Source organism: Myotis yumanensis, unplaced genomic scaffold (assembly GCF_028538775.1).
Source record: "Myotis yumanensis isolate MYYU_CA2020_CCGP unplaced genomic scaffold, mMyoYum1.0.hap1 SCAF_1, whole genome shotgun sequence".
Classification (NCBI taxonomy): domain Eukaryota; kingdom Metazoa; phylum Chordata; class Mammalia; order Chiroptera; family Vespertilionidae; genus Myotis; species Myotis yumanensis.
In genome coordinates, this window is record NW_027223752.1 from 56,140,470 (window position 1) to 56,149,261 (window position 8,792).

The window sequence follows — 8,792 nt, forward strand, 5'->3', positions numbered from 1 at the left end:
GGGTAGCGGTCGTATGCTAAATACCATGTTTCTCTTTTATTAGTGTAGATTGTACTGCTACTAGCATTTCACATCTTAAAGAAGAGTGAAATTTACTTCCCTCTTTGAAATTAATATTTATTTTAATCACAAGCCAAGCATGTGATATTATGTTCAGTACTTTTATAAAAGCATTAATTAATAAATGGAATGATTTTTAATGACCCTTATTCGAGTTAGATGGATCTCTGTCCATTGTCTTCTTTCCAAATGATAAGCATGATCTCCAATGTATTTGTTATGATTTTGCCAAATCTTACGCTTTTATAAAATGTATACCCTCAGTTTTAAACTCATTTGACATTTCCTTTATGACATTGCAGAAATGTATTCACAGAGGACTTGAATATGGACTCTACGATTGGTCCACACTAATAGTTTTGATGAGTGATCTGAAGTAGCACTAGCCTTTCCTATCTTGTGTTGGATGAAGTGCACATCTCTCATCAACATGACTAGTCTAAATCTGAACTCTTGCTCTCACATGACTTCAATCCATAACTTAGGTAATTCCCTGAATGAGTTGAATCCTTAAAGTCCTGTGAACTAAAATTATCCAGCAAATAAGCTTAGTTTTCCCCTTGAATGGCCATAATCAAACTGTAAAAATGGAAGTACATGGTTTGGCAAAAGTAGGTTTACAGTTGTTTGTATGGAAAATAATACAATAATTAGTAAATAATACAAGAATAAAGTCACAGCTGTAAACCTACTTTTGCCCCACCCTGTATTTCTTAGAAATGTTTGCTGCTGCTTCCCTCTATGTGCTCTGTGGAATGTGGAAGCATCACACAAGGTGCTGTGTAATATATGTGTAGGTTCAATTTGATTTTCTGAAGTATGGAAGTACAAATTCTGTATGGAATAATTTCTTTTATACTGGTTCATTATAGAAAAGAAACTTATCACCATGCCAAAGACAAAACTGCTTCTAGGTTAATTTTGAATTTTATAAAGTGAATAAGTGAAAAAATATATGTACATTCATTTCAGACTCAAGTTATAAATAATTAAATGATTATATAATTATATCTAGTTTTACCCTCGAGCTCAACCAGCAAAGACATATTCAGCCCATGTAAAAAGAATACTTTTTTTTTTCAAAAATTATGAGTGAGCTGCCACACATCACTAAACATATATGCTCATAGGCAAGAATAAAAATCTGTCTGTAAAATTATACATTGAAGAGTGTAATGGCATTCAAGAGTTTTGTTTAATGTACATTATGCCTTCTGAAACTTAAACTTACACAAGCATTTTCTTCAGGGTGTCTTAAATGTCTTTTTCATTATCTCTTGTCTTCTTTATCATCTCTTATCTTACCTCTAGTCTAAGGTTGGGGTGGATCTTGGGAGCAGGTACAGACTCAGCACCCCTTCAAGTCTATTTTGGTTAAATGCTTTTGTTTTGATATGCAAAGTATGACAAAGTAACATGAATGATTTTAACACACACACTAAAGAATATTTTCAAACTAGAGGCCCAATGCACAAAATTTGTGCAAGGGGCTTGGCCCTTGCAGCCATGGCAACTGCCTCGGTCCTCACAGCCCTGGCTTTGTCCAGAAGGTCGTCAGGAAGGATGTCCAAAAAGTCATTCAGCTGTCCGGTCTAATTAGCATATTATGCTTTTATTGTTATAGATGAGTGTTGTTCCTCTAAAAGTACTTCTCTTAGGACTTACCCTAATGATGCTGTCATTATGCAGGATATGTTTCAATCTCTTCTTTTGGAATGCAGTTAAAAAGTAATAGTTGATTGCTTTTCCATGTTGCTCATTATATTGATTCTGAATAAATCCTTAGCATTAAAAAAAATCCCTTGTTAATCTGACCTTTGGCTACTTATTTTTTACTAGTGCCCCAGTGCATGGATTTGTGCACATTGAAAGGAAATTAATTAGAAGAAATATTTTAATATCGCTACTCGCCCTTTCTCTATAATAGAAGTGTCAACAAGCCCTAGCTGGCTTGGCTCAGTGGATAGAGCGTCAGCCTGTGGACTGAAGGGTCCCAGGTTCGATTCTGGCCAAGGGCACATGCCTGGGTTGTGGGCTTGTTCCCCAGTAGGGGGTGTGCAGGAGGCAGCCAATCAATGATTCTCTCTCATCATTGATGTTTCTATCTCTCTCTCCTTCTCCCTTCCTCTCTGAAATCAATAAAGAAATATATTTTTTTTAAAAAAGAAGTGTCAACCAAATTCAAGATCGACAATGACAGATCAAAACACACACTTGTGATTGGCTCCAGCAAGAGCTTATATGTATCGTGCATGCACAAGGCAACCTTTTATGTATATACTAGAGGCCCGATGCACAAAATTCGTGCAAGAGTAGGCCTTTCTTCCCCTTGCTGCCAGCACCGGCTTCCCTCTGGCACCTGGGACCCAGGCCTCCCTCACAGCCTCGGCTTCGTCTGGAAGGTCATCCAGTCTAATTAGCATATTATGCTTTTATTATTATAGACTAGAGGCCTGGTGCATAAAATTTGTGCATGGGGTGGGGGGGTCCCTCAGCCCAGCCTGCACCCTCTCACAATCCGGGACCCCTTAGGGGAGTGGTTCTCAACCTTCTGGCCCTTTAAATACAGTTTCTCATGTTGTGACCCAACCATAAAATTATTTTCGTTGCTACTTTATAACTGTAATGTTGCTACTGTTATGAATCGTAATATAAATATCTGATATGCAGGATGGTCTTAGGCGACCCCTGTGAAAGGGTTATTCGACTGCCAAAGGGGTTGCGACCCACAGGTTGAGAACAGCTGCCTTAGGGGATATCCGACTGCCAGTTTAAGCCCGATCCACAGGGATCGGGCCTAAACCGGCAGTCGGACATCCCTCTCGTAAACTGGGGCTGCTGGCTCCTAACCACTTGCCTGCCTGCCTCATCGCCCCTAACCCTCTGCTTGCCTACCTGATCACCCCTAACCACTCGCCTGCTTGCTTGATCACCCCTAACCCCTCTGCCTGCCTGCCTGATCGCCCCTACTAGTAACCACTCGCCTGCCTGCTTGATCACCCCTAACCACCTCTGCCTGCCTGCCTCATTGCCCTTAACCCCTCTGCCTGCCTGCCTTCCTGATCGCCCCTAACCACCTCTGCCTGCCTGCCTGATCACCCCTAACTGCCTCTGCCTTGGTCCCCCCCCACTGCGGCTTCATCCAAAAGGATAAGCAGAACGACGTCTGGAAGGTCATCCTGTCTAATTAGCATATTGTGCTTTTATTATTATAGATAGAATAAACTTGCTTATTAGACCTACTTTCTGATTTAGCTAAAATTTTTCCAGCCCAGTAAAGAACCCCCAACTTCTCTTTCAGGTGATAGTCAGCAACACAGCAATAAATATCAACAAAAAGCAGATTATTATTGTAGATCACACAGGGAGAACTAAGAGTAAAATATTCATCTGCAACAGTGTTTGATGATGTTCTGTGCAGTGAGAAAACCTGAAGTCATTTTCAAGGTTCAGCATTTCTTACTTCTTTTCAGTCAGGTCAAGTTTCTAAACTTTCTAAATAACCCATTTTCCAGCTAATAAAAAGATTATAGGATTCCACTGCGTCTCCTATCTATCTATTCCAGGACTTCTGTGAGGATCAAATGAGATGAGGCACAGGAAAATGCTTCACAGACATTTGGTTAAAGTGTGAAATGTTTCCCCCTGGCTATAAAGCAAGTCGTGTTCCTGGGCTGAAGAAATTCCAAGGAGGCTAGTCGTCACTAGGAAGAGGAAGCCAGGCATCGCTACGTGACATCATTACCCGGCACCCACAGCCACCGTTTCCAGGCTGACCATGGGGTCTCAGCAGCATCGGCTGTGATTTGGTAGGCTGTTGCTCTGGGGTGGTGTCAGGGCCTGTGTCTCACTTGTGGGAAGCTGAGTGTTGCTTTGTTGGCGCCAGGTCCGCGCTGCTGTTTCTCTGTAAATGGCCAGTGCGCGTCACGGCAGCTCTTGCATTGAGTGTCTGCCCTCTGGTGGTCAGTGCGTATCATAGCGACCGGTCGGAGAGGTAGAGGAACACTTAGCATATTAGCCTTTAGATAGATAGATAGATAGATAGATAGATGATAGATTGATTACTGGCTTTTCTCACCCACTCATCCTCTCACTGTTTGTGCTCCAGTCATGATAAAAATGCAGTTTCTAGCAGAGTCTTTGCATTTGTATATGCCATTCCCTTTGCTTGAAAGCTCCTCCTCTTATTACTGGAGATTACTTCCTTTAGGAAATCTTCTTTTCTGACCACACCTCCCATCCCCCCAATCTGTTTAATTACCTTCTATTTAACTGCACCTTGGAAGTACCAAGGTCACCTCAATCCACCAATTGTTGAATGTCTTCATTTGCCCCTCTCCCTAACTAGTCAGTGAGCTCCCTGAAGGTAGACATTGTGTCTTTTTTATCTGTACCCTCAGGGCCCAACAGAACTGACTCGCAAGTGTTGTTCAATAAAGGTTTGTCCAATGATGGCTTGTGAATGGATATAAAGGTTTGTCATAAGATTTATGAATAGGAATTTGAATGAAGTGGGTAACTTAAGATAACTCTGAAGGCAAACATTCATTTGATTGAGACCTAGTACAGTTCAAGAATTACTGGAATATTTAATAAATGATATTAGGCAAACTATTTCATCAGTTTAGTAAAATTAGATTCCCTACTTTATTCTAATAAGTATATATACACAATTCCAATTGGATTTAATGTTCATATTTTGTAAAGGTGAAACAAGAAACAACTATGACTAATTCTATAATTTAGGGTGAGGAAGGCCTATTCTAAACATAATACCTAAGTCAGAAACCACAAAGCATAAGTTTAATAGTGGCTCTGAACTAATCTATCACTTTTCAAATGATACCTTCTACTTAGGGAATGGAAGCTATACTTTTTCCCTCTGAATTATTTTCCAAAATTTTAAAAGTCTAAATATCTGACTATTCAAGGAGATACATGGAAAAAAACAAGTGATTATAAAAAATACACTAAAGATTATCCAAAAATCTGGAAATGCAGGGAAATAATATTTTTTACACTTTCATCAGATTACAGCTGGACCAATTATTTAGAGGCATTTCACCTAAGTGTTGAAGGAAAATATATTGAGCATATTATTTGAAAATGTTAACTAGTATATTGTTTGAAAACGTTAGTCCTATGTTTCTGACTTTTTAAACATTCTATTAAGTGTCATTTAACTGTAAAAAAAATATGGAGCAACCTAAATGTTCAATAAGGAATTATTAGTACATAAATTATCCATACTAAAAATTTTATTGAATTTTATATGACCTGAAAACAAGTTCATGATATACTAGTATTTTGAAATGAAAAGAGAAAATTAAATTAATAACTATTTGTTACAAATTATTTCAATTTTATAAAAATGTGCTATTTATATAGAAATATATACAAAAATATGAAAGGATATACATAAATATGTTAATATGATTATCTTGTTTGCTTTACTAGGTGTACCGGTTAAAAATGTGGATTTTTTTCAATAGATGGAGTTATACATATGTTGATATATATGCGATTTGATATGTATGCTATTTTGTTGTATTGACAGCAAGCTTCAAAACTTCATATGTCAAATTTTCTGAATGTATTAACATCATAGATATTTTTACGCTTAAAAATGTTGAATTTCATGCCAAAAAAAAAAGAGCATTTGTGGGAAGTTTTAATTCATTACTTTATTTTGAAGAAAAGTGCTGCTGAAAGTTATCATATACTTCAGGAAGCTTATAGTGAACATGCTCCATCTCAAGATACTTGTGAACACTGATTTAAACACTTTAAAAGTGATGATTTCAATGTGAAAGACAAAGAATGTCCAGTTCAACCGAAAAAGTTTGAAGACCAACAATTACAAGCATTATTGGATGAAGATGCGTGTCAAACTCAAAAACAACTTGCAGAAAGATTAAACGTTGCTCAGCAAACAATTTCCGATCATTTACAAGCAATGGGAAAGATTTTAAAGGAAGGAAAATGGGTGCCACATCAACTGAACAAAAGACAAATGGAAAACCAAAAAGTCATCAGTAAAATATTGCTTCAGTGGCACGAAAGAAAGTCTTTCTTGCATCGAATTGTGATTGGCGATGAAAAGTGGATTTATTTTGAGAATCTCAAATGCACAAAATCATGGGTTGATGATCCAGGTCAACCATTAACATCAACTGTAAGGCCAAATCGCTTCGGAAAGAAGACAATGCTCTGTGTTTGGTGGGATCAGGAAGGTGTGGTGTATTATGAGCTTCTAAAACCAGGTGAAACCATTAATACTGATCGCTACCAACAACAAATAATCAATTTGAACCATGCTTTGATCGTAAAACAAGCAGAATGGGCCAGAAGACACAGCAAAGTAATTTTGCTTCGTGATGACGCACCATCACACAATTCAAAACCAGTTAAAGACATGTTAAAAGATCTTGCCTGGGAAGTATTAACCCACCTGCTATATTCACCAGACCTTGCTCCTTCAGATTACCACTTGTTCCTATTGATGGCACACGCACTTTCTGAGCAGCACTTCAAAATGTTATGAAGAAGTGGAAAATTGGGTCTCTGAATGGTTTGCCTCAAAACAAGAAAATTTCTATTGGGACGGTATCCACAAATTACCTGAAAGATGGGGAAATGTGTAGCTAGTGATGGACATTACTTTGAATAAAGCACTTTTGATGTTTCTCTTGAAATTATCATGTTTTATTTGGATTACAAAATCTGTATTATTAACCAATTAATAATTAATCTGCATTAACCAGTTAATGGTTAATTAATCTGCATTATTAACTGGTTAATAGTTAATCCATATTATTAACTGGTTAATAGTTAATCCGCACTATTAACCAGCTAATAATCCACATTTTTAACCGGTCAAAAATTAATTCGCATTAATCAATTAATAATTAATCTGCACTATTAACGGGTTAATAGTTAATCCGCATTATTTTTTTAAATATATTTTTATTGATTTTAGAGAGGAAGGAGAGAGATTGAAACATCAATGATGAGAATCATTGATCAGCTGCCTCCTGCACACCCCCTACTGGGGATCAGCCTGCAACCCAGGCATGTGCCCTTGACCGGAATCGAATCCGGGACCCTTTAGTCCGCAGGCGGACGCTCTATCCACTGAGGCACACCAGCCAGGGCTAATCCGCATTATTAACCTGTCAATAGTTAGTCCGCATTACTAACCGGTTAATAATTAATCCACATTATTAACTTTGTAGTCAAAGAAAACACCATATTTTCAAGAGAAACATCAAAAGTGCTTTATTCAAAGTAATGTCCATCACTAGCTGCACATTTCCCCCACCTTTCAGGTAATTTGTGGATACCGTCCCAATAGAAGTTTTCTTGTTTTGAGGCAAACCATTCAGAGACTCAATTTTCCACTTCTTCGTATGTTTTGAAGTGCTGCTCAGAAAGTGCATGTGCCATCAATCGGAACAAGTGGTAATCTGAAGGAGCAATACAACAAAATAGCATACATATCAAATCGCATATATATCAACATATGTGTAACTCCATCTATTGAAAAAATCCACATTATTGACCGGTACACCTAGTATCTGTAAGTTTCTAACATTTCAACTATAAGTATAGATAATTCATGAGATGGGGATAAGAAGACAAAGAGTAGAAGGCCTTATTCAAAACCAAAGCAAACACTGATTAAGCTTATTAAACAATAAAATTACTGAAATGAAAAATAAACTACAGATTGTGAAATCATTGTATATGATTTCAGATTATTTCCTGCCACCCTGTGGAAAACACTACTCATTGCAGGATTGAAATAAGCAAAATCTGGAACCATGAAAAGTCTGTAAATGCAGATGAAGTTACAGGAGCATGGCCCAAGAAGTTGTTTAGTTAAAACTGTTCATCATTTGATCAGTTTTGTTTTCTCTGCCAGCTATTTAACAAAATCTCTAGAATAGAAAGACGATAATAATACCTAGCACATATATGATTACAATATACCAAGTACTCATATACAGGGTCGCTAAAGTAAGTTTACAGTTGTGAGTATGCAAGACAGTTTATTCTTGCATTATTATTTATTGTATTATTTGCCATACGAACAACTGTAAACCTACTTTTGTTCACCCCTGTATGTGTGTGTGTGTGTGTGTGTATATATATATATATATGACTTTATCTCATAAAAACCCTATTAAATAGTTATTATCCCCTCCCTGCCCCCATTTTATCCATGAGACACAGAGAGTTTAACAACCTACCAACAGTGAGTAAATGTTAAAGCAATGCAAACCCAAGAGCTGCATTTTGGATCAATGATTTAGATTTTTGAGCTTTTCAGTTACTCTGTGCCCCATCATTCCCTAATGTTTTGCCCAAATAATAGACTGCTGGGCCTTTGTAGGGATTTAGTGAGATTTCTGTGCGGGATTATGATGTTCTCCAAACTAATCCTATTTCCTTGAAGTTGTAGAGCAGCGTTGCTACTCAAAGTATGATCCACAGACCTGGTCCCTTTAGAGAACTGGTTGTTACTTGGTCTGCGGCAAGAATAGCACAGAAATTGAGAGTAAGCATTTAGAAACCTTTATGGAAATTAAGCAGCTAATTGATGGGTACTGGCTGTAATGATAAAATGGTTATATTTTTATCTTACCAAAGCATGGTTCACAACTAATTGGAAATTTTAAAAAATAATAATAAATTGATCGCTTCCTACATTACAGTTTGAGAATTTACTG